General features: G+C 38.2%; 3 long non-coding RNA genes across 3 annotated transcripts in view; 1 reads left to right on the top strand and 2 right to left on the bottom strand.

The window, feature by feature from the left end:
• The window catches only part of LOC148978393 (uncharacterized), a 76,477-nt gene that overhangs the window by 39,380 nt on the left and 9,529 nt on the right, over positions 1-27,568 (top strand). The gene's annotated exons all lie outside the window — the stretch shown is intronic.
• On the bottom strand, positions 1,703-13,149 carry LOC148978395 (uncharacterized). Its single transcript, XR_016169344.1, has 3 exons — positions 12,853-13,149; positions 12,480-12,734; positions 1,703-1,785 (listed from the first exon to the last, which is right to left on the bottom strand). It is a non-coding gene; the product is annotated as an uncharacterized LOC148978395 (long non-coding RNA).
• LOC148978394 (uncharacterized) lies at positions 13,196-24,337 on the bottom strand. Its single transcript, XR_016169345.1, has 3 exons — positions 24,105-24,337; positions 19,951-20,792; positions 13,196-13,224 (listed from the first exon to the last, which is right to left on the bottom strand). It is a non-coding gene; the product is annotated as an uncharacterized LOC148978394 (long non-coding RNA).

The raw sequence follows: 27,568 nt of genomic DNA, 5'->3' as shown, positions 1-27,568 counted from the left end.
GTTCACTTTATTTTGATGGTCCCTTTAACACAGCAACACAAAATTAATATGATTTTTTAAAATTAATTTATCAAATTAATGGTAACACTTTACTTGAAGGGGTGTGCATAAGACTGACATGATATCTTCTTCATAACCATGACATGACATATGTCTTGAATATGAAATAGGGTTAATGCATGTTTATGACAACTGTCATTAAGTGTCTTTCGCTCAATAATGACATTTTGAATGCAAATATGACATTGTTTAAGATGTCTTTTTATGTCATCTTGACAAACCATAACATCATAACCTGTCAGTGTCTTTGTCATGACAACTTGACATAAAGTAAGTTAAACTATCATGTGGTTGGCTTTGTGATTAACTGTCATGAGGCCATTATAACTGTCATGAATATTTTTCGTGACCTCAACTACAGTGATACTAATTGAATTTGTCATTAAAAAGTTATAATGGCTTCATGACAGCCAATGTCAAAACCAACCACCTGACAGTTTAATGTAATGTTATAAAGCTAGGTGGTTTCTAAAGTTTGATCATTAATCTGCTATGTCATGTTTATGACAGGTTGTGTTGTCTTAGTAATATCAAGTTGTCATGACAAAGACACTGACAGGTTATGATGTATTGGTGTATGTCAAGGTGTCATAACAAAGACATCTCAAACAATGTCATATTTGCATTAAAAATGTCATGACACTTAATGACAGTTGTCACAAACATGCATAAAACTTCCTTCATATGTCATCATGATTATGAAAGTGTCATGTCAGTCTTATGCTTATGCACACCCCTTCATGTAAAGTGTTACCAAATTAATTTATTAAATTATAAATTAGCGTTAACTTGGATAAATCAATTTTGTAAAAAGCATTAATTGGGTGTGTGTCTGTGATGTTTTTTTTTTTTTTAAGGCACATCACACAGCTCTAGCTCCCATAGACCACGAGAAAGCGCCTCAAAACGATATGCAGCTCAGCAGGGAGGAATCACTGTGAATCTCCCACGCAGTCTGAACATTTCTCTTCTCTGACTTGTTTTAAAAGACTGCATGCGGATAAGCGGATGGCAGATGTCCACTCTCTGCATGATGGGAATGTTAAAACCACACCACTCCTTCACTCCAGTTCATCTCATCAGTGAGACAAGAGAACAGTAGCTTTGGTCACATGTTATCAAACTAGTCAAAACAGATAACCTCCATGGCATTGAAGTTAATCAGCAATGCACCTCTTAAAATGACAGAAAATGACCTAATGCTGATCCAAACACACACAAAAAAGAATCAGTCCTCAAGACAGGATCAACAAAACGACTCCTTCGCGCTGTTTATTTAGAGTTGCCACCCTGATAATGGGCTGTCAGAGTCCTTATAAATATATGAGCCAGGAAAGTATTTTAGGAATTAATCGCAAGCTGCAGAAATGCAGGGCTGAGAAGTCCGAGGCACGACTGTCTGTGTTTAATGACTGGGTTTTAGCCTGGTATTTGTGGGAATTATTAATCACAGTAACGAGAGGAAGGAATGTTAAGTGAAGTGAGGGTGGAGACAGATTAATCTCTTGTGGTTAATTGTGTTGACTTTTCTAAACACTCGCTGAAGTTTGACATGCAACCTGCACTTCCAAAAATGTAGCGCTCGCTCGAGCAAACTGTTTCCGAGTGACAAATGAAGGGGTATTAGAACCCAATACATCACCTTGAAAGTTCACTGTTGAACTGTTAAGCGTGTCCGTCACTCGAACACCAGGTCAGCACCATCTCAATGTGTCTATTTCTGCACTGGGGAAAAAAAAAGAACAAATATTTGTTGTTCTTATGGACATTGTGCAATTAGTCCCACTGACTTTAGCCAAATTCAAATTTACACAATTGTTTAAACTGACAAACGTTACGATGTCCATGGAACAAAGAGTTTTACATATTCTAGCAGTAGCCTACCGTTTGCATGCTCAGAGCGGATCTTATGGAAGCTTGTTTCTGCCATTTAATAAAAAAAATTTAAAAGATAATTTCGACTTTTTATCTCACAAATTCTGTTATGTTACATGAGTAAACTAATCTATAGGCTAATATACTATTTCTATTAACTTTATATTATTGCCATGACATTTCGAGTTTTCTCAAGGATTTCTCTTTGTCAAATAGCCCTGAATTTCAGCATGTTCAAAATAAACGATTTCACAACTCTATCAAATAATTAATATAAGCTGAATGCAATGCTTTAACAAAGAGCTCCATTGCACATTCAGGATGATTGATTCCTGGCTATTTCATCTCCAAGGGTGTGTCTCATACATTTCTGAGGATATTGCCTCCTAGTGCTAGTGTTTCCCTGGTTACCCAGTCTCCAGGGTAACAGGTGCTTGGAAAAAGGCAAAATAAGAACCTCTCCTCTGCTGGAATTCAGCCTTGAGCAAGAGAGCAATTGTTGCTCTCTTGGAGGAGGGAAAAAAAAAAAAAAAAAAACATTGTGGGGTTTGCATCCCAGGCCTTTACAAGATGTGAAGAAAGGCACTTCACAAACATTTCAAATGACTTGCGCTGGGGAAAAATAATGACAGATGAATGATGAATGTTTTTCTTTTTTACTGCTTCAAGGCAAAAGCAACTGGATGGAACATTCTCTGGTCACGTACACGTTGAAAAGTTTTAAGAGCGACCATAAATAAGGGTGTGAATCCTCTAAATTATCATTTGGTATGTTCAGAATACAGGAGTCACTCCCCAAATCGTATTGGTTGATAAAGTGATAACCATAGCTACGCTGTGGGAGTGGCAGTAAACAATTTTCTTTTAGTAAAAAGTGTGTGTGTGTGTGTGTGTGTGTGTATATATATATATATATATATATATTTTTTTTTTTTACCAGACCAGAGAAACATTTGCGATTGGAGACATATTATTATGTAGGACTAAGAGTGGAAGTAAAAATAAATAAATAAATAAACATTATTATTTCATTTTTATTAAATGATGATAATTAGTGTTATTATATTGTTAATAGTAAATGCTAAACTGGCAAACAGTTTTTAAAGGGAATGTTTAATTTGCCATTTGTAATCCATTTGCCAAGTGACAATTGTATTATCTGCAGTGTGTACATGGCCAATGTATTCACTGGTGAGATTGGATAACTATAAAATATTTTGCTTCGTAATAAACAAAACCTGCAGTGCATGTGTTGCTTCTTGTTCTTACAAACTTTATGACCATGCACAGTGGGAGCACAGTTTGTGCAATGACAAAGTTTTTGTATAAAAAAAAAAAAAAAAAAAAAGATACTAGGTGTTTTCTGTAAAAAAAACTGTCTCTTTGGGATCTTCAGTAAACATGGTAAAACTAGCATTCCAGTCATAACTGGACAGGGCTGAGGCTGCGTGGGAACAACGCTGTTATAAAGCTAGGATCTATCATTTTTATAGCATCATTAATACAAGTTCTTAGGAGGGCTATAAGTAAGAGGAGGATGTAAGGCTTGAATCATCTTACTATTTGGGTCATGTAGCCTAATAATAATGCTGAAATACTAAGAACAGGATGGTAGTAAGCTATTTTGAATTTAGATTTTGGGTCAGTGTGATTTTGACATGTTCCTGGATCAACATCTTTAGTTGAACCTGATACAACATTCCTGTCCCCAAAAAAAAAAAAAAAAAAATTGTTTCGGGACAAAAAAAACAAACATTTTGAACAAAAATCTGAGAAAATCAAGTCTACAACGTGCAGAAGCAATGCTTTTATTGCTTGTTTCTGCTCCTTTTTGCCTGTGTTTTGATCCAGAGATTCAGTGCCCTTTTTAGAAGTTGCAGAAATAGCGCCCCCTACCATATAACAGTGGAAAGCTGGAAAATTCTGTTCAAAGGGCGGAAACGTTGTCTCATAAATGATGGCAACTTCAGTCAATGGCGGGGAAAGAGTTAAAGGGGAATAATTCTCAACAAACAGTTTTAAAGAAAACACCAGCGAAATCAAAAACTGTACAGATTCTGTGATCAGAAGTTATGTCCGTCCAACAGAAATAAGAACAGAATATTTAACAGACATTACCTAACAAAAACAAAGTGTTCTGAGATATGTTCAAGCTCAAACGAGTTACCTGATACTGTTTAATACATATCAAACAGGGCTAAGGATTTGCTCCGAATTTTCCCACATCAAGTGATTCTTGAAACGACACGACTAAGAGAGATGCTAAGATCAGAGAAATAAAATCTGGCAAGCCACTATGGAAAAAAAGAGCATGCTGTTTCAAGTTCTTCACGGGATACAGAGGATATCAAGTGAGAAATGGAGGGAAAAGCACTGAGATTGTAAAAAGACCAAATGTTCTCTATATGACACATCTGGAGGGTCCACAGGCCAAGTTCAATCTGCTCTATGCTGAGTTTTTGGCCCTAGTCAGGGTGTCTTACAGGGTGGGGCCATAATTTGCTTTGCTGTCCCCTTTGTCAAAGGAGATGGACTAAATTATCATCAAATTTTATTGGAGAAACGATCCTCGCCTCACAACCAAACATAATAGCTGGTCGAAATCAAGTACAGCTGACCTCACTGTGGGGAACACGGTCCCTAGTGAAGTGTTTTTTGGAGACGGCTGGTTTGTGTTGGAAAAGAGGTGTCGTTGAACAACTGTAGGGAGTTCAGAACATTCTCCACCATGAAATGAATTACTGTAGATCACAGGCTTTGGATAGGCCTACGGTCAAAAGATTTCTTTTCCCCCTTATTAAAAACTTCCTCGCTTAACTTGCTGAATCTTGTCACAATATTGCATAACATCCATGTCTGCCATACTGTATTTATGGAGTTATATTTGTAGTCTTTATTTGGATTGGTGCTGAATTTAAACTTAAAGGGATAGTTCGAAACCATCATTTACTCACCCTCGTCTTTGCAATTGCAAATATGACTTATTTTCTTCTCCAGAACACAAAAGGATTTAGTAAATCTTTTCTATGCAATTGCAATAAATGTGGACTGGAGCTTTCAAGCTTCAAAAAAGATCTTGTGATATCGTCCACTTGTGATCCAATCAAGCAAAACTCGTTTTAATACCAGGTGTAAACAGGGCTTTAGATTCACAAACAGATATTTCATACCGCTTTTCTAAACTAGCTAAAACGATTAGCGTAAGTAATACAATACATTTTTGTATTCACAATAGTGTTTTTCTGATAAATCATCGCATTCTCATCCCAAGGCGTCATCTAACTTACAATTTTGACCATGCTTCAACATCCAACGCTTTAGGCACCCTTTAGCGTCAGTTACGTGACTCAATCCTAGGGCGTCATCTAGCTAACTGACGCTTTACCTTTAGCGTCAGTTAGATGACGCGGGTAGGTTTAGGTCTGGGGTAGGGTTAGATGCGATCCAAGGGCGTCATCTAACTGACGCTAAAGGGTGCCTAAAGTGTCAGATATTGAAGCATGGTCAAAATGACGCCTTGGGATGAGAATGGGCTGTTTGAGACTTTTTACAATTCTTAAACTTAAATTTCAGATGGTTTTAAATATTATAAGGCAAAAGTCAAGAACCACTTGTGTGATGCTTTGCACCCAGTCCTCATTTTCATAAATATTCACCTAAAAATTCATCTTTTGCTATTGTGAAATTCATACAGGATTCAAACAACCTAACTATTTCTTCAAGTCCTTAAAATTCCAACATACATTTCTATATTTGCTAAAGAAAGAATAAGTGAGTTAGAATAAGACTGACTTTTACCTGTCCATACAGACATTATTCCATCCAACAGAACAGTTTGAAAGTCACACCTGTTATTAAATACGTTCGTCAGTCCCAAACACGACTGTGTTTGAACGTAGCCAACGTGTGGGAGTGTGAACCACAGCAGATCATCTCCGTGTGTACAGGCTCGTGTTCCCAGGTGACTGCAGGGAAACTGCACAAGGATGTTGGAATCCCATTAGAGCACAGCATTTGAGCTTTTTTTCCATTTTCTAAGTAAACAAGTGACTTTGTCCTTGGTTAGAGGTTTGTGTATGTCGCTTAGAAACATGCTATTCAAAACAAAATGCTGTAATCTTTAGGGATGCAAAGCTTGTAGGTAAAAAAAAAAGAGTCTGATAGCAGGAAATTATATATAGAAATGTTTACACAATGGTGAGAGAGTGTACTTACAATGATAGTGATCAACAGACATTCAATCAAAGTTACAAAAATACAAACTCTAATAACACCGTATGATTACGAGACTCAGAGCTGCTGTCAATGCCAACCAAGAATGTAAGTTATTAAAGTAATTGCATGCAGCCCTATGGACCTCGAGATAACACCAAAGCAAGCTCATTTTCTTATATTAAAAGTTAGATGCAGAATTATTTTTAAAGCAGTATTTTTTTTTTCACACATGCATGCAGTTAAGATAAATTATTAGTACCAAGCAAGGTTAAGATAGGGGTCAGTCGGTTTCAACAAACCCCTTAAATTAAGAAAACTCTTTGTTGCAACCTGGCCCAGAATTTTATCATTGGATATCTAATAATCCCTAAGTATTTACAGCTACAAGTGAAAATTATGGTGTATGAAATCATGTAATATTAAAGCTAAAGTACACCACACCATTGGTTTAGTCAATATTGCTATTTTAGGCTGGCCTGTATACTTTTTTTTAAAAATAACCTATTATATCACGTCAATAAATATTGTTTTGTTTGTAGATATTAGCTTAATACATATATGCCGTCAACCCGATCACACTAAATGTGTCTTTAGTGTGTTTATCGTGCAATTTATACGCTAAAGTAAGTTTTTACTTGCATAAGATATGCATGGGTTGGTGTAGTCCGACATGTTTCTTGTACACAACACTATCCACAAGTTTCCGAGGGGCGCTCCTGTAAAAAATAAAGTGGGTGAAACTTCCGGTGAGGCGGCGGAAGTAGCATTTCAATGGTATTTTGTGTGTTAGTTAGCGAAGAGGCTAGCTGTTTTTCGGAGAATTATTTTACTATTTAAAGACGCAAATCTTTATGAGAGATGTCGTTACGGAGCTCAGGGACAACATGTGCTGCTCGCGGTTGTATGTATAACCGGACTAAACTAATTTAGTGGCTTAAACGGGATTGTTTTGAACATAAGCTAAAAACGAAATCAGAGTGATTCTGCCAGAGCCCGTCTCTGATCCTGCCAACGATAGTTTCCATCACCTCCCAAAAGACGACGAATCTTCCTGTGTACATTTGTTTAAATTCTTAATGTTCTATAAACTCTATCAGCATGTGTTTGGCTGTTTTCTACTGATGTTACACCTAAACTCAGGATCAAAGCCTGTGTTGACAGAATACCAAATGTGCCAGTTAATGTATTCAAGTAGCACATTCATTTATAATTTTGAATAAACTCCAAAGCACAATGACTAAGTGTGTATTTTTTATTTTAATTGTTTGTCAGCTCACACAACTGTCTGTCACCATGCCTTGATGAGTATTGATTATTAATAATGTTATTATAATACTCCCAATCAACTACTGCGGAGGGTAAAGGTACTGTTATTTCACCCTTTTGAATTTCGTTGAGGTTGAGTTCCCACATCGTTAGCTAGTTTGGATCGCTATAACTTGAATGACTGTCAACTGTTGAATGAACGAGTGTCAAGCATGTCAAATCGCGCTTTGTTTACTTCCAACCGGAAGTCGCGCCCACTTTTGACGCAAGGCCTCATGGGGCGTAGGAAACTTGTGGATAAGAATTTAGGAATCAAAATTGTATAATCAGACACAGTGACTATAATAACAGACAAAAATATTGTATAGTCTTAAGTGAACCCGGCATAAAAGCCACTATTTTCTGTAGATCTGCTTTGAGGATTGTGAAATATACAAAAAATACAACAACAAAAAAAAAAAATCATTACTTACAGTTGTGACAGTATTTCACAACTCAGTTCGTTTTTTAAATATTGTATCTTATCAGGCCAAATCTGTTCTGTCTTGTGCAATATAAAGTATAATTTTTATTTTCTTTTTTTCTCTGTCCAAAGGAAAACTTGCCTTCCCAGAATTATACTGGTAGTTCTCCATTATAATTATACTCCATTATTTTCCCTTTCCCATCCATATAGTTTGCCTCACCAGTTAAATCTGTCTTGTTCTTCCCCTGTTCATGACGGTACACTCACGTCCTTCCTGGCTTGAGCCGCGTTTAGGATTATGAGCAGTCAGTCATAAACCTCTGGGTTCATCTGACAGCGCACCGCTATTCAGTTCCATTTACTGACAGAGACTCTTATTGATCCATTTAATATCTGGACCTCAGTCAAATTCTCAGCCCACGTCTCTCTCTGGGCATGTCACGCCCCTCTTTCATATGTATATTTAGGTAAGTAATTAAATATATTGCAGGGTTGAGATGAAAGGGCCTAGAGTCTGTCCAAGCCAGCACTTTTTGCATGAGAGCTCTGTGAATCTGGCACGGCGGACCGTGAAAAGAAGGGCTGTCCAAAATTTGCTCTGGCGAAGGAATTTTTCCTTGTTGAAGGTGTAGCTGTCTTTTTTTTATTTTTCTATGAACTTAGTATGTAATACATGAAAGGGCCATGATGAATTAGGGAAAGTCTACAACACCACTCCCAAACAGTACAGACGCCAGGTTTTTGCTTTCTTCCTTTTCTTTTTTGACAATCACTATAAATCTGAATCTTCTCGTAAAGGAAAGTGCATCTTTCAGGCTCTGAGCATATTACACCGAACAATTATGAATCTCAGTGCTATTAAAAGAGCTGGGGGGTTACAATTAATTCAGCACAGTAGTAATAACTCAAAACATACTGTTAAGTTATACTTTGATGAGGTGAGTGATCGGAGCTGGCCGAGTCAACAGTGAGTTACAAAGTGTGAGGTCTGGCAGCGATTCTTAGAGGAGGGGAAAATATGAGCTAGCATGTTTGCCATTCTGTATGGATTTTGAACAAATATGCTGTAATTGTTGATGTAAGCAGAGCATAAACAGAAAGAGGTATAGCCATAATAACCAGCCAGGAACATTTGCTTATAAGCTTTGTCATAGTTTTATCCAGAGCTTGACTGCTGGAAATATCAGAAGCAAATCATGCAAGACAAAACTGCTCTTTCTAAATGTTAAATGCTGAAGAGGCACATTAGGGGAGAGGGTATACAAACGATTTACAGAAGTCATTACTTCTTTATTTTGAAATAGTGCTGTGCTTGAATGTAAAGGACATAATACTTTAAGACCAACTATTCCACGTCATTAATTTTGTGTGTTTTATGGTGACCTAAGGCATGAAAGTTTAAAATAAATGAATAATTACAAATTAAATACATACATGTATACACATGAGGTTGTGCATTTTAAGTTAAGCATGGTATGAAGTGGAAATTTGATAAGGCATAAATAATAAAAATAATAATTATTATCATAAATTAAATTAGTAAAAATTCCTTATTAAATGGTAATTGAATAATCATGTATAAATAGTTCGTCCAAATAAACTGTTCACAGGAGCAACACTATTTTTATAAAATATTTCACATATAAACAAAACAAACATAGCTCATAACATCAGAATTTAAAGTTATATCTATCAGTTGTATGATACTGATTTACTACCCTTGGCAAAACAACTGATAATGTGATCCATCCACCCATTTAACATGCTGAAGTATGATTTAAAGAGTGCATTTATTTATATTATTATTATTTTTAATCTGTTAGACTTTGGTTCCCATCGCTGGTGGAGCATGTTGCTAACAACATGTTGTAGGAGTGATTCTTTATATATGAACACAAATAATGATAATGTGTACGTTAAATCATGTCTGTCAAGTCATTAAAACAGTAGTAAATATACTTTATCAACTACTTTCTCGGGTTTAAGTTTTAAGTATTTATTCTTTTGAAGTGAAAACGGGAACATGTGCAGTCTGAGATGAAAATCTAAACCCAGAACAGTATGTGCAGTAAGATGAATGAGAGGGGTGTTTCAGTGAGTGCTTCCAAATCCCCTCTGGCTGAAAGCAACCTGTTCTGTTCTCCTTCACGTGTTGATGGAGGGATCCCTTGCACTGGATCCGCATGATACCACACAACTCGCTCCGTCTGCATTGCATTTGATTCAAAAGTTATTACAGTGCTCGTAAGGCAGCGCTTTATTGATATTCCTCAGACATTAGGTCAGGGTTTTTAGGTCACTTAAGTTTTAAACTGTTGCCTGAAGCACTCGATGTACAGACTAAAATCAAATCATCTTTGTTGTGAGCTACTTGTTTTTGGCTTTTTACTTATTTAAAAATAAGATTAACGTTTGAAAATTAACTATTAACTACCATAACCATGATTCAGGATACGTAATGTCAAAGTTTAATACTCACATTAGTCAAAGTTTAGTACTTTGGGTTAGATGCTTAAAAACGTAAGCCTAAGCATGAACAATTGTAGAGATATTTGCCTCAATATGCAAGTAACATGATTTAGAAACTTTTCTTACATGCATCCATTTAACCAGAACCAGGTTTACTTTGCAAAGATGATGTCGAAGAAGAATTTTTTAAAATGCACCCTGAATTGTCAAATTACACCTATAGGGGGTTATGGAACATTTTATTTTACATTTTAATATCAACTCTGTTCTTTTAATCCAGTGCAAGCACTGATATTTTCGTGTTATCAGTATTTTCTTGATATAATGCCTTGTTGATGCTAGAGGTCAGAGGAGAATAGGCCAAATGATTCAAGCTGATAGAAGAGCAACTTTGACTGAAATAACCACTCGTTACAACCGAGGTATGCAGCAAAGCATTTGTGAAGCCACAACAACCTTGAGGCAGATGGGCTACAACAGCAGAAGACCCCACCGGGTACCACTCATCTCCACTACAAATAGGAAAAAGAGGCTACAATTTGCAAGAGCTCACCAATATTGGACAGTTGAAGACTGGAAAAATGTTGCCTGGTCTGATGTCTCGATTTCTGTTGAGACATTCAGATGGTGGAGTCAGAATTTGGCGTAAACAGACTGGGAACTTGGATCCATCATGCCTTGTTACATGCCTTGGATACATCATGCCACTGTGCAGGCTGGTGGTGGTGGTGTAATGGTGTGGGGGATGTTTTCTTGGCACACTTTAGGCCCCTTAGTGCCAATTGGGCATCGTTTAAATGCCACAGCCTACCTGAGCATTGTTTCTGACCATGTCCATCCCTTTATGGCCATCATGTACCCATCCTCTGATGGCTAGGATAATGCATCATGTCACAAAGCTCGAATCATTTGACAATGAGTTCACTGAACTAAAATGGCCCCCACAGTCACCAGATCTCAACCCAATAGAGCAATAATGGCTTATTGTTTTTAGAAAAATGATAGCAACTGCAATATGATAAAAACAAGAATTTTCAATAAAAAAATAATATAAAATAGGGGTGTAACAAAATATCGTGTCACAATATATCTCAATACAAAAATGCAACAATATGTATCATGGATAGTTACAATAAAAGTAACTGCAGTGTGAGTTTTCAGAGTTACTATATTATATTATTATAATAAACTACTATATATAATGTGTATGCAATGGGGGAATATTTGTGGGTCCTGATAATGCCAAATATCTTATGTTGTTACCAGTAAAAAGTGTCCTACATAATATATCTAGTCAGTGACAGAGTGCAGACTGATCTCATGAAATTGCGTTTGAATGACACGCCAATTCGTATTTCCATTTCCAATCGCTTTTCAGCGTGTTTATGAACGCCGTCGACTTAACGTTATTACTGTATATATAAATATATGACTTACCTCAACCCTCGTCCCTAAACCTACCCGTCACTGGGGTTAATGGCATTTATGACTGTTCCCTTACCATCCTAGGAAAAAAAAAAGATCGCTCCCCAGATGTAGATGTACATTTTGCTTCGTTTCGCTCGGACATTTAAAGGCGTGTATATACACGCGGAATCACTCGGACGTTAATGGCGTAGACATACATGCGGATAGCTCAAAATGCATATAGATAACACGCCACTTGACTTGAAAGTGGCGTGTATGTTTACGCAAAAGTCATGATGTCATGTTGGAGTGCAAGCAAATTCGTCTAAAATAATTCTGTACTTTCAGCTTTAGAATCATGCATATTTTTATTCTGGTGTCACCATTGTCCTGTGCATTGAGTTACCAACACCAAGTCCAACCCTATTCATTTACACCCACAATGTAACGCCAAATGTAGCATTTTAATCAGCAGTTTATTTTTTGTTAACCTTTTACCAAATGTCTTGGAGTATCACAATAATATCATTGTGAGTTCAGTATCGTAATGTGTATCGAATCTTGACATGAGGGTCTTACACCCCTGATATACAAGTATACCTATATAATGTACAAGTATAAAATAACGCAGCTTTGTGGTCCTGGTCTTTTACCCATGTGCAATTGAGGCTCCAGAGCCCATGCCACAACTCATAAAGCGAATGCTAAATCACTGACTCACCTGCCATAGAAACTGGTACACATCCAGCGCTTTCCTGTTTGGTCTCCAAACCTGTTTTCCTTGGAGTGCCATTAATAGACTCATGGCTTGGCAACGAAGGATCCAGAAGACAGACTCTTTGTGCCAGACACGTTTAGATTTGATGAGGATCGAGCAAAGTGAAGTGTGTTAAAAGTTTCCCTCCAGGTGTTATTTAGCTTGATAAGAGCAGTCCAGCTTCACAACCTGCCAGGAAAAGTGTGGAGGGGGGGAACTCTAACATACAATAAAAAGAAGAACAAATCAGTAATGTGGTAAATGTGCTTCTCATTATGCAACAAGCATGTTTCATAAAAAAAAAGAGAAGGAAAACAGTTTTAACGGGAAATGACACCTGTTTTAAATCTCTGATTAAGGCAGCAGAAAGATCTGGAAATGTAAGAGTAAGATGGAACCGGCCTCAACCCCATCCTAGCCTTGTTTACTTCTGACGAATGCAATTTATCACAGCCACATAGCCAAAAAGGAGCGATATGACTAATGTGACCAGAGTGATAAATTGAGCAAATGAAAGATCAGAATCAACATCAAGTGCTCAAGAGAGCGCTTCTGTGCTCCCAATGCTCCCTCGCTGGTAAACCACAGATGCATGCTTTCAATCGTACTCATCAAAACCAACAGTGATTTAGTTAAAGGAATACTTTGCCCTGAATTCGGACAATTTACTCACCCTCATGCTGTTGCGAACTCATATGCTGTTCTTTACCTATAAAACAACAGTTTATGTACCATTTAGAATTTAACTAAAATGTATTTTAAAGGGTAAGTTCACCCAAAAATGAAAATTAAGTCATTAATTAATCACACACATGCTGTACCAACCCCGTAAGACCTTCGTTCGTCTTCGAAACAAAAATGAAGATGTTTTTTTATTAAATTTGAGCGGTGGATCACTGCTACATAGACTGCCTAAGGGATCGAAACTATTCCTTTTCTTCCATGTAGGCCTGAGACAAGAGTTCAAGAGATTTCCACGACGCATGTGCGAGAATTGTGATCTCCTTCAACTACTTAAATTCAGTTCTCGCGCATGCGTCGTGGAAATCTCTTGAACTCTCGTCTCAGGCCTACAAGGAAGAAAAGGAATAGTCCAATAAAGTTGTTATTTTTGTTTGTTTTTTCACACAAAAAGTATTCTCGTCACTTGATAAACTTAACTTGAGCCACTGTAGTCACATGGAATATTTAAACATTTTCTTCATTGATTTTCTGGGCCGTAAAGTTTCAATCCCTTAGGCAGCCTATGTAGCAGTGATCCACCTCTCAAATTTAAAGGACAACTCCAGCGCAAAATGAACCTTTGGTCTAATTATACATTGCTACTTAGTCAACCGTTATCTGAGATTTGTTTTCATGATTGCCGAATGTAAATAGTGTTATCTCTAAAAACAGTTTAGCCTATAATGCTAATATAATGCTAGTATATAGGGCATAGAGTAATGACAAATGAAAATCGCTTGTTATTACCACTAACAAGGCTCAAAATAGGGGGGGGGGGGGGGGGGGGGGAGTAATTAATGACTTAATTTTAATATTTGGGTGAACTAGCCATTTAATCTAAAATTGAATTCCTGAATTTTAACTGATGAAGCAGACATGATTGAGAATTGCAATTTGAATTTGAATTTTAAGAAAATTGACATCAATTAAAATTAAATGATATTCATATAACTGAAATTTTAACTATACTATATGTTGGTCCGGCAAAGCCTTGTTTGAAAGTTTTTGAAGAAAAAGAAAGTCTTTACATTTTAAGGTTTATAGGCCTTGTGGATAGACATAGACACAGTGGAATGAATGCTCGACAGACAGACAGATAGACAGATAGATAGACAGATAGATAGATAGATAGATAGATAGATAGATAGATAGATAGATAGATAGATAGATAGATAGATAGATAGATAGATAGATAGATAGATAGATAGATAGATAGATAGATAGATAGATAGATAGATAGATAGATAGATAGATAGATAGATAGATCGATCGATCGATCGATAATTTACAAAACCACAAAGGGTTTTGATGTATAAAGTCAGAGGCAGAATATGGAAGCCAAACACATTTATGCATTTATTCTGCGAGGAGCAAAATGACCTACAGTCAGTTTCAGATTGCATTTCAACCATTGCATTGATTATACATTGGCAGTACGCCTCATTGTTTGTGTTTGCAGTACAGTGTGTCAAATATCAGATCAAACTTTGCTGAGGGGTCCAATAACTCTTATCTGCGTCTGTGCACAGCTTACATTATGGAAACAAAAACATTCCCCAACAGGATAAGCCGATTCTGACTCTCAGATGGCCCTCATTCAAGAGAAAAGCGTTTCATCTGTTTCCTTTGAATGGCATCACATTAAACGTTAAAAATGACATAAACTGAAGCACTTTAACTCTTGGCTGGCCCCAAAAGTGTCCCCACCTCTCGTTCTGATAATACAACACCACCCAGAGAAGTATTTTCACACTGCTTGACTTCAGTCCGGACGAGCAACTCCCTTCCTAATGGACTGGGAGTGACGGCACCCTGAGAAGATCAGCACGATGCTGGGGCAGGATGTGGGCAGCTGTCGGACAAAAGAGTGAAGAGCACCGTAACCATGAAACCATAGCGTTCTCACCACTTGGGACTGGTCGGGAGTAGGATATCCCGTTGAGAGTTCTGGATGTCACTGAGACCACCTTATGTTCAGTAGGAGGGCATGTCAGTCTGACGCCCTTCTAATAAAATAGCACTGGTACTTTTTTTGGAAGTTTTTTTTTTTTTTTTTCACTTTGGAGCACTTTGTACACCTCAAACAGCAGACCTAAATATGCCTGAAATATATATGAAAGTCAAGCTATTTTTGAGTTTAAACAACATTATCCATATGCTTTCCCCACGACTTGCATGTTTATTTAAATTCCATATACTATATATTTTTATATATCGTAATTATAATTATTTAAAGAGGTGATTTGAGGTGAAAGATGACCTAGTAATGTTTCCATGAGATTCATCCTTCACCCTCATACAGTACACTGTGAAAACCTATTGTTGGTTTAACTTAAAAAAAGTAACCTGATTGCAATTTTAAGTTCATAATACAATGATGGAGATTGGTTTAATCAACATACACTCTAACTATTATGTTATCTGAAAGTTGATTTGCCAAATGAAAAAAATGCCAACAAATCATGAAAATATTTTTTTATAGTGTAGCCATTCTTTTTTGCTTCGGAAATGAAATGTAAAACAATGAAACGTAAGTGAAAATGTCTGTCAAGGGCACACGCTTTCAAAAAGAAGTTCGAAAAACTCTGCCAACGCTGTTACAATATAATATCTGAAGAGTTATCAAACGACCTTAACAGGAATGTAAAAGCGAGAAGGTTAATGGAACGCCAGCGTCTTTTTTTAGAAAGCCAGCTTAAGGCTGATAAGCCAGTATACGGGTAGGATGAAAGAACGAGGTGAAGACATGGTGTCATTAGCAAACAGCGCATCTTTTTCCCTTATTGTATTGATTTAATCTTTACATATACACAGCTGTTGTCAAGGTATTTGGGTGACACAAAACTTGAGAGCTGATGTATGACAAGCATGGGCCCACCCTGTAAGAAGCACACGGTGTGGGGTAAATGGATTATCGTTGCTGGTTCTCAGATTTCAGACATTGCTAGCAGACAGAGGCAGCACTGAATAAATAGGCAATTTTCAGAGAGCTAGCAATAGCAAGTTAGCTTTGAAAGCATACGATCCAACCCTCCCCCTGCAGAACATCTCCAAAGCCACGCCTCCTACAAAACACATGAACGATAGACAGTGTTAAACTACCTCATGTCTCAAAGACAGCAAACACAAGGGGAAACTAACGAGGAGAACAGGGGACACATACTAGGTAATAATGACATGATGAGGATAACAAGGGGGCGGGGTATTAAACGAGACAACACAAGCACATGGCCCAAACAACAGGCCATGCGCTTGTACACGAAACATGGTTCTGCCATGATCCTGCCACAAAACTAGAAAAAGCAATGACATGATGGCAGAATCATGACACATTTGGGCTTTTTTTTTCTTATGCGCTGTTAGCTACTTACATCTTATCTCGTACTTGACCGTAAACTGAAGCGTCGAGTCACGCTGATACAATTGACCCTTCGCTAAGCCACGCCTGAAAACCGCCACTGGCCAATCATGTCTTAGCAACCGTAACTATGCGCGGGAGGTCTGTCAAGCTTTCGAACGAGGGAAACATGCTGAGGCATTGTGCGTATGGATTGTGCAAATCTGATACCGGTATAATAAAAGTTTGGACGGGGGAGAGGAATTGTTTTCCTTCCAGAAAATCTAAAAGCCAAGGGGAAAAATGATTGGCGTGATCTAGCATCTATGTGCGAGACCCATTCACAACTAACTACTGGTAAATGTCGACATGCTTAACAAAAACACCTAGCATTATTGCTTGGAAATATTGACAGTTCTTTGGTCATAATGATAACGTAAAATAAGACGATTAAAGAGACGAGACAAAGGCTCACTGACACTTTAAAATATATTTCAGCATTTTGTTAATCGACGTCCTACTAACGTTACCCCTTAACTTAACCCAATCCGACCGCGGCTCTCCTGGTATTAGTGTTATTCCACAAGATTTATTGATAAGCTGTTTGATTTATAATTATTACGATTATTTTCACATACCCTGCTGTGTATGAACATAGCTGTTACTCAATTTGTGTTTCCCCATTTGAACGGTCAGCGTATGAGGCACTGCTGCTTGCGCTGGGACTATAACGTTAGGCTTTAACTTCAATTTTTAAGAAATTATTCTCTAATCGGTTGCATATAATGTCGTGAATATATCCCTCGAATGCATACTGTAGTCCCTTTTGTCTTGCTCTCTCAGATATTTCACTTGTTCGCCGAAAATTACTAATTATCTCATTGAAATGTCTGATACCGGGTGCATCCACACTATAATAGATGGGCCAGCCGCGAAAGCTTGACAGGCGTAGCAACAGTAACTAGGGAGGGCGGGGCTTAGCGAAGGGTCAATTCTGTGAACATAAAGTCTGCCTACTTTGATTTGATTGGTAATTTTTAAATATTCTGACATTGACGAGCTATGACCCTTCCCAGTTTAATCTAACATAGTAGGGAGACCAGGGATGGTTGTAACATTTTTGACATTTCTATCTATATCTTGGAATACATTTAAGCCAGTGTGTTCAAAATATGTATCAAACTAGTTACAAGTGTCTGCTATTAAATGACTTTCTATTAGGGTCATAGCACTTGCATATTGTTGTCCTATTGTTAGTTTAACTGCTTCTATTGTTTTCAATTGTAAGTCACTTTGGATAAAAGCGTCTGCTAAATGATTAATGTAAATGTAATCATATAAGTTTAAAAAAAAAAATAAAACAATAGTCACCAGGGAAATTGCGCCAGCGTTCGCCCCAACGGGTAAGGAGTGTAGTTAATGCAAGTTATCACTTGCACTCTCTTACTTATTCAGCTCACTTCCAACCACTTGACTCCATTCTAATACATCTTTTCATCTAATCAATTCCTGATGGATAACTGAAAGTCCAGCCTACATTCTTTTCACATTAAAATCCAGTTTCATACTCGAACATATGTCAGATTATGGAAGTGGCATCATTTAATCAACTTAAAGACAGATTTAAATGTTGTCAAACATTGGCAAATCATGAAAGATGCCATGTTTATAGACAAACCCTTTGGCGAATTTAGCAAATTGACTTGTTGCTTCAATTACCGTATGATATGAGGCCCAGTTCATTTGAAAGTCACAGTGGTTTGCCATAATTTCCAGACTCGTATCTTGGAGGAGGGCAAGGTATTTTCTTTAGGACTATCAGTCTTTTGAAGCTGTGGAGACGAGAGTTTGCATAGTTAAAGAAAGCCAAACACCAAAACAAACCCCGTCTCAACTATCCAGCCCGGACAAATTGTACACAAAGAGAGCGAGATGAGGCAGGCGCTGAATGTCACGTTCAGCACTTGAAACGCATACTGTTTATTTAACATTTGCACTAGAGTCTTTTGTATGCCGCTTCACGGTGTTTGTTAACCCAAGAGCTTGGCTGTGGCTGTGTAACAGCTGAGAACAGCCAACATTTCCTGGAAAGGGGATGAAGTGACATGATGTCGAACCTCTTGTAATCTCACATTTGTTATGATGGCTTTGGATGAAACCATCTTGATCTGACAGGAAGTCTATACTTTCAGTCGGTAAATGGAGCTGTTAAAATCCCCCCTCCGTTCCATCCAAAAAACTATCACCATCTCATGAGTAAATATAACAAAGAATAAGTTCCATAATCACTCTGACAACATGGAAAATAAACTGGGGTTCTTCAATGGGAGATTTGAGGGCTTTTTAAGATGGAATGCCAATTCTGTGTGTTATTTTGTCTGTTCTGTTATGCCTTCCTGCATTTTCATGTAAAAAACAAACAAACAAAAAACAGGCTAAAGACAGTCAAATATCTCAGTACACCATATCAATCACCACAACTTCCCATAAACTGCTTATCAACGCCCTAGCAACTACACAGAACACCTTAATAAAAACATAGCGACACCCTTGAAACCTTCTAGCAACTTAAACAACATGACATCATGACTTTTGCGTAAACATACACGCCACTTTCAAGTCAAGTGGCGTGTTATCTACAGTATACGCATTTTGAGCTATCCGTGTGTATGTGTGTATGTCTATGCCGTTAAATGTCCGAGTGATTCCGCATGTATGTGCACGCCGTTAAATGTCTGAGCGAAACGAAGCAAAATGTAGATCTACATCTGGGGAGTGATATTTTTTTCCTAGGATGGTAGGGGAAGACTCATAAATGGTATTAACCCCATTGAAGGGTAGGTTTAGGGACGGGGTTGGGGTAGGTCATGTATTTATACATTAATGTAACGTTAAGTCAACGGCGTTCATAAACACGATGGAAAGTGATTATGCATGTTGATAGCACGCCAAAAATGGAAATACGAATTGGTGTGTTATACATACACCATTTCACGAGATCAGTCCGACCTCAAAGCAAACCTACATTCAAGATGTATGACAAACTCTGTGTCTCTAGTTTATTTTAATTATCCACCCTTACAATCTAATTCTACATTCTTAAAAAGCTTTCAATTTGATTCTGATTTCCACACAATCCTGGTTTATGGTTTTAGAATTCCCTAGGATTCCTTGGGAATCAAAACTTTGACCCTGGCGTTGCTAGAAACAAAATTTGCAGTCAAATATAAATTTGTTAACTACACATATTGAAAATTTGAAAATCAAAATGGCACCCAAAGAGGCAACACTAATTGAAATAAAATGTGAATTTTCTAGAGTCATGTCAGTCTAAGAACCACTAAGACTCTTTAAGAACATGCACATCATCCTTACCCAGCATTCTGCTCCGAGGCTGTGCAAGAAGCCATCCAAATGTCAGCCCCCGGCCTGGGATTCCACCCTGACCATGCCTTTCCATTCCAGGCAAGTTTAGCATTTGGAAAAGGAAGACTCTCTATTTTCTCTCCTCCTGCCAGATGTGCTGTCATTGCTGTCCAAATGTTGCTTGTCTCAAGGCCCTGCTTATTATAAAACGTTGTGTAAATCAGAGTGGTACAGATGGAGGGGAATGGGGGAAAAAAACTAATTCATGTCCAGTTGTGCTTCTGCTCAAATCTTGATAAGCTCCGCCGGTTTAAGGGGTCTTTCATTTTGGGCCTGTTCCGGGGAAGTAGGTTTGCTGCTCACAGCTGACATCTATATAGCAAAAAACAAGCAGCTTCCTTCTGGCCGTCCCACACGTCTGGACGATATATATATGCATGGCAGGGCTAGATAGGATTGCTCCATTATTTCTGCGCCCATCATTCACCAGTCTCCTTTTAATGCTCTACTGAGGCCCATTCTTTTGCTATGGGGGCCTCGCCAGCTATATGGAGGAAGGGCAAGAAAACCAGTGCATCTGTTGGAGGTTTAGGACTCTGAGCAGGCGGTATTGTTTGGGATGAACGCTCTCTTGATTTATGCTTGTTCTTCTCTTGGGTGTATCCAGGCCGTCTGATCCCTAGAATACTTCGGTTTCTTCTTAGAGTCGCTGGACTCTCCATGGCTCTGACTAATCTAATTTCTGATGCCATGACTCTGACTCATCGTTGAAGGCCCAAGAACTGAATCGGACACTTCTTTTCAATGGGCCAAACCTTCCCAGATGGGATCCTTTGGCTGGGGTCACAGGTCTGTAGGTAGAAATGGCCAAACAATTTAAAGATCACAGGCAACAAATCATTTCATGAATATAATATCAAAACTAATTTTTCTTGAGGGAATTCAGCTAAGCAGGTGCATTTTCTCTCACACATGGGAGTAACGGAAATTCATGTTAAATGCTTTTTTATTTACAGCATCCTGAAATGTTTAGGAAATGGCAACAAGCCATGTTTTTATCACATGCTACACTTTGACAAGAGAAAGATTAATGTACATTTGGAGAGGATGGCCAAGAAATGTACAATCATGCATTTTCATTAGTAAAACTTGGACATGCCAAAACTTCGGCTGGAGCTGATACAAGCCCGTAACCTACAGTGATCAGGACGCAGCACATCCAGAATGTAATAAAGGCCCCTGTTTTCATTTTCAGGTCATCGTCCCACAACCACATAGTGGTATAATTTCATGGTCGATAGCACTGACTGCTGTAAGACACGGTGGAAAGCCATCCAAACCAAACTTGAAAGAAAACACCATTCCCAAAGTGATCTAAAGGAGTAATATGTCCTCTTAAAATAAACGTTTGGGGAAGTAACCTTTTCGTATCCCCCTTTTGTTCTGCCAAACATTATTGGCTCTGTTGCATCTTATTCTCTCGTTCACTCACTCTCATCGGTTTGACCCTCACTAGTGGGCTCCCACTGGGATACACCGTGGTGACGTCACTGTGTGAAGAGAACGCGCTGCATGCAATAGGAAGTCACTCCCAAGCTTCCAGGCCACAGTCGGGCCAGCACGTGATGTCAGCCTCTGACATATCGGAGCATTTCAAAGCACTGACTTGTCTTTGGGAAAAGAACAGAGGTGTGGGTAGGGCTTGCTTTGTTAACCTTCTCCTGAACTCAATTCCAGTTACTCAACGCTCAGTCCTATCAAACCAGTGGGTAGCTCACCAATGCCATATCATAGTTTCAGTTTTTAAAAGGCCTTGTCGAAAAGGTCTGGGATGGTTCAGCCCTGAAATATATAGAAAATTATACATGGTTTAACATATCTATAAAAGACAATTTCACAGTCTAAATTTTGTATTAAGGAATATTTTACCCAAACAAATTGTCATCATTTACTCACCATTTTTTTGTTAATCCTTACAAGACATGTTCAACAGAATCAAGCTGCTCTGACAAAAGTGGATAGTGATTTAAGGCCCGTTCTCACCAAAAAAAATAACTAATGATTATCAAGTTTGAATAATTTAATCATTCAAATTCAGTTAAAAGAATATGGAGGTCCACACCAAGCAATAACGATAATGACATAGAATCATTGGAATCACTTTCAGAATGATTTTTGATCAAATGATTTTCCAGCTGATAAATGATTAAACATTGACTGCCTGTTAGAATCCACATGACTTTAAAGCATTTAAAGCGGCATACGACAAAACTGTAGCACACACTTATAATAAACAGAACATTATAATATGTTGGTTCAGACGCTAATATAGTTATCATTATTAGTGTTAAAAATGAGTGTTTCCATCCATTTCTCTTCGTAATATTACTTGGATAAATGGATAGAAAAAAACTTATATTCCAATGATCCAATGATTCCATGATTCCAATGAATGCATTTAAATAATCATTTCCATGCTTTAAATCCCGATTGATTGGATTAGTTGAATCTAATTAAGAGAAAAAAGGACCATCTAACACCTACTGAACTTTACCATAGGCCATTGAATTTAAAGCATGAGCTAACTGAAAATACACACACACACACTGAACCAATTGAGTTTCAGTTCAAAAGACTTCTCTTTTCACACCAACAGGGTCAAAATGTACAGCATTAGACTTCACATTTATCTTATATGACCCTGGTAAAAAGACCAAAATGCTGATGTTTCCATCAGATTTCTTAAATGGATAGCTCCTCTAAAGTCAAAATTTGGTCATCATTTACTCACCTTCATGTCATTCCCAATCTTCCTTCTTTCTTTCTGTGTTAATGCTAATGGAGTTTCAAGAGGAACAGTGCTGTTAAACTCAAAATCGACAAAAAAGCACCATAAAAGTGGTCCATTTGATTGTTCGCTGTTCTTCTGAAACAGTGAATGTGAAGAACAGACACAAATATTGATATCCTTGGTAGCTTTCAAATTAGACGTGTCGCATCAGGTTCGACAGCAACATGATTTGTCCACTGGTGGACATATTTGATTTGAGAGCCGCAGTGAAATGAGTTATACTACTCAATCAAGTACTTCCTTTCATTTTTAAAAATTAATTTTGCACCAGCACTAGTCAGCCCAAACTAGTCTGGGCTAGCATGCAGATTCAAGATGATCTATGCTGGCCCTTTTCAGTAGGAACAGGTCTTCTTTTGTTTAAAACACGTTTTCAACAAAATTATATACCAAGAGATTACCTTTGATTTATGTTGCTAGACCAATTTCAGTAGGTTTAGTTGTTTGTTCCAAAAAATTCTAAGCTCACCATCTGACTGATTTGAACATAATGGAAGGAAGGATTAAAAATCAAAATTGGAACAAATTCTTGGCTTCACTTTGCTTTCACAATGCATCATAGTAATCAAGACTGACTCTTGACTTACATGGATTAAGTTTTGGGGATTCAGTGCATTCTGAAACACTGTCTGAAAATGGGTGTTAACTACACAAATACAACCTCAATAGTTTAAAGCCAGAACACATGGTTCCTTTATTTCTTCTCTTTTTTTCCCCCTTGACTTTCTCAGCTTTCTCCATTTCTCTGTTCAGTTAAGTGGCTTCCTAACCAGATGTCCATTCAGTGTTTCAGGCCAAATCGTATGTGTCAGGCGAACAACAGAATGTGTGTGCTCCAAATGTCCTCGAAGGATAACCATTGTGCTGCTGGAATGCATAATCCAAACACACACCCCTGTGACACTGAGTTCAGCTCCCTGTCTTCATATTAGACGGATCCTGTCTGTGACCCTGGCGAAATCCATTTGACATCAGTGGGAATGTCTCCATGACTTTTTCTTACTCCTGTCCCCACACTATACAGACATTGAAGAGGCCTAAAACACTTAAAACTCTAAAATTAGAACATCTCAATTGTCATTATCTGAAAGGAAGAGTCAAGTCTTGCTTTCTGCATGCTTGGAGGTGTGAGCCAGTATTGCAATTTGTTTTTCCCCAGCGACTTTGTGAAAAGAAATGTTCACTCAAAAATGAAAACTGTCATTATTTTCTCATATTTATGTTGTTCCCAACTTATAAGACTTTCTCCTCTACAACACAGATACAATTGAATACACTAGTTGGTTTTAGGTTTTGCTGATAATTTACTCACCCCCATGTCATCCAAGATGTCCATGTCATTCTTTCTTCGGTCAGTGTGAACAAACTTTTTTCCGAGTCAATTCGTTCGTTTGGTTCGTGGATGATTCAACCGATTCACTGAAATTATACAAAAGAATGGATGATACACCCTTCAAGGCAATAAATAAATAACAAGACATAAAACAATGTCAGATTTTGTCAGATTTTTTATTCATTATGCCATTATAAAAATAGTGGGTCCGTGGGATCTCAATAGCTCAGCTCTGGAAGGGTCTAGAGCCTCCATTTTTGCACTCGGGTCTAAGTCTCATGGCCCTCTATCAGAATCCAGAGTTTCAAGAAGATCAGAGAAACTTTTTTTTTTGCACCGAAAAAGTCGACAGAGGTACCCGTCGGTTTTTTCGTGTCGAAATTTTGCTCTGGAAGGGTCTAGAGCTTCCATTTTTGCACTCAGGTCTAAGTCCCATGGCCCTCTATCAGAATTCAGAATTTCAAGAAGATCAGAGAAACTCAAAATTTCGACCCCCCCCCCCCCCCCCCAAAAAAAAAAAAAAAAAAAAAACGACAGTGTTACCCGTCGTTTTTTTTTTTTGTGCGAAAAAATACGTTTCTCCAATCTTCTTGAAACTCTGGATTCTGATAGAGGGCCATGGGACTTAGACCTGAGTGCAAAAATGGAGGCTCTAGACCCTTCCAGAGCTGAGATATTGAGATATTTATAATGGCATAATTGTTATGTGGGATCTGAATATCTCAGCTCTGGAAGGGTCTAGCGCCTCCATTTTTGCACTCAGGTCAAAGTCTCATGGCCCTCTATCAGAATCCAGAGTTTCAAGAAGATCAGAGCAACTCAAAATTTCGACCCGAAAAAAAAAAACGACAGTGTTACCCCTTTCGTTTTTTGTTTTTTTGTGCGCGAAAAAATAAGTTTCTCCAATCTTCTTGAAGCTCTGTATTCTGATAGAGGGCCATGGGACTTAGACCTGAGTGCAAAAATGGAGGCTCTAGACCCTTCCAGAGCTGAGATAATGAGATATTTATAGTGGCATAAATGCTACTTGAGGTCTCAATATCTCAGCTCTGGAAGGGTCTAGAGCCTCCATTTTTGCACTCAGGTCAAAGTCCCATGGCCCTCTATTAGAATTCAGAGTTTCAAGAAGATCAGAGCAACTCAAAATTTCGACCCGAAAAAAAAAACCCGACAGTGTTTTACCCCTTTCGTGTTTTTTTTTTGTGTGCGAAAAAATTCGTTTCTCCAATCTTCTTGAAACTCTGGATTCTGATAGAGGGCCATGGGACTTAGACCTGAGTGCAAAAATGGAGGCTCTAGACCCTTCCAGAGCTGAGATAATGAGATATTTATAGTGGCATAAATGCTACTTGAGGTCTCAATATCTCAGCTCTGGAAGGGTCTAGAGCCTCCATTTTTGCACTCAGGTCAAAGGCTCATGGCCCTCTATCAGAATCCAGAGTTTCAAGAAGATCAGAGCAACTCAAAATTTCGACCCGAAAAAAAAAAAAAAAAAACTACAGTGTTACCCCTTTCGTTTTTTTTTTGTGCGCAAAAAAATAAGTTTCTCCAATCTTCTTGAAACTCTGGATTCTGATAGAGGGCCATGGGACTTAGACCTGAGTGCAAAAATGGAGGCTCTAGAGTAGACCCTTCCAGAGCTGAGATATTGAGATATTTATAATGGCATAATTGCTACGTGGGATCTCAATATCTCAGCTCTGGAAGGGTCTAGAGCCTCCATTTTTGCACTCAGGTCAAAGTCCCATGGCCCTCTATCAGAAGTCAGAGTTTCAAGAAGATCAGAGCAACTCAAAATTTCGACCCGAAAAAAAAAAACGACAGTGTTACCCCTTTCGTTGTTTTTTTGTTTTTTTTGTGCGCGAAAAAATAAGTTTATCCAATCTTCTTGAAACTCTGGATTCTGATAGAGGGCCATGGGACTTAGACCTGAGTGCAAAAATGGAGGCTCTAGACCCTCCCAGAGCTGATATATTGACATATTTATAGTGGCATCTAGACCCTTCCAGTGCTGAGATATTGAGATATTTATAGTGGCATAAATGCTACTTGAGGTCTCAATATCTCAGCTCTGGAAGGGTCTAGAGCCTCCGTTTTTGCACTCAGGTCAAAGGCTCATGGCCCTCTATCAGAATCCAGAGTTTCAAGAAGATCAGAGCAACTCAAAATTTCGACCTGAAAAAAAAAAAAACGACAGTGTTACCCCTTTCGTTTTTTTTTTTTGTGCGCAAAAAAATAAGTTTCTCCAATCTTCTTGAAACTCTGGATTCTGATAGAGGGCCATGGGACTTAGACCTGAGTGCAAAAATGGAGGCTCTAGACCCTTCCAGAGCTGAGATATTGAGATATTTATAATGGCATAATTGCTACGTGGGATCTCAATATCTCAGCTCTGGAAGGGTCTAGAGCCTCCATTTTTGCACTCAGGTCAAAGTCCCATGGCCCTCTATCAGAATCCAGAGATTCAAGAAGATCAGAGCAACTCAAAATTTCCACCCAAAAAAAAAAAAACGACAGTGTTACCCCTTTCGTTTTTTTTTTTGTGCGCAAAAAAATAAGTTTCTCCAATCTTCTTGAAGCTCTGTATTCTAATAAAGGGCCATGGGACTTTGACCTGAGTGCAAAAATGGAGGCTCTAGACCCTTCCAGAGCTGATGTATTGAGATATTTATAATGGCAAAAATGCTACGTGGGATCTCAATATCTCAGCTCTGGAAGGGTCTAGAGCCTCCATTTTTGCACTCAGGTCAAAGTCCCATGGCCCTCTATCAGAAGTCAGAGTTTCAAGAAGATCAGAGCAACTCAAAATTTCGACCCGAAAAAAAAAACGACAGTGTTACCCCTTTCGTTGTTTTTTTTGTGCGCGAAAAAATAAGTTTCTCCAATCTTCTTGAAACTCTGGATTCTGATAGAGGGCCATGGGACTTAGACCTGTGTGCAAAAATGGAGGCTCTAGACCCTTCTAGAGCTGATATATTGAGATATTTATAGTGGCATCTAGACCCTTCCAGAGCTGAGATATTGAGATATTTATAGTGGCATAAATGCTACTTGAGGTCTCAATATCTCAGCTCTGGAAGGGTCTAGAGCCTCCATTTTTGCACATTTAGGTCAAAGTCCCATGGCCCTCTATCAGAATACAGAGTTTCAAGAAGATCAGAGCAACTCAAAATTTCGACCAGAAAAAAAAAACGACAGTGTTACCCCTTTCGTTTTTTTTTTTTTTTTTTTTTTTTGTGCGCGAAAAAATAAGTTTCTCCAATCTTCTTGAAACTCTGGATTCTGATAGAGGGCCATGGGACTTAGACCTGAGTGCAAAAATGGAGGCTCTTGACCCTTCCAGAGCTGAGATATTTATAGTGACATAAATGTTACTTGAGGTCTCAATATCTCAGCTCTGGAAGGGTCTAGAGCCTCCATTTTTGCACTTAGGTCAAAGTATC

Source organism: Pimephales promelas, chromosome 7 (genome assembly GCF_988280905.1).
Source record: "Pimephales promelas chromosome 7, fPimPro1.hap1.1, whole genome shotgun sequence".
NCBI classification, from domain to species: domain Eukaryota; kingdom Metazoa; phylum Chordata; class Actinopteri; order Cypriniformes; family Leuciscidae; genus Pimephales; species Pimephales promelas.
This window is presented reverse-complemented; position numbering and strand designations above follow the sequence as displayed.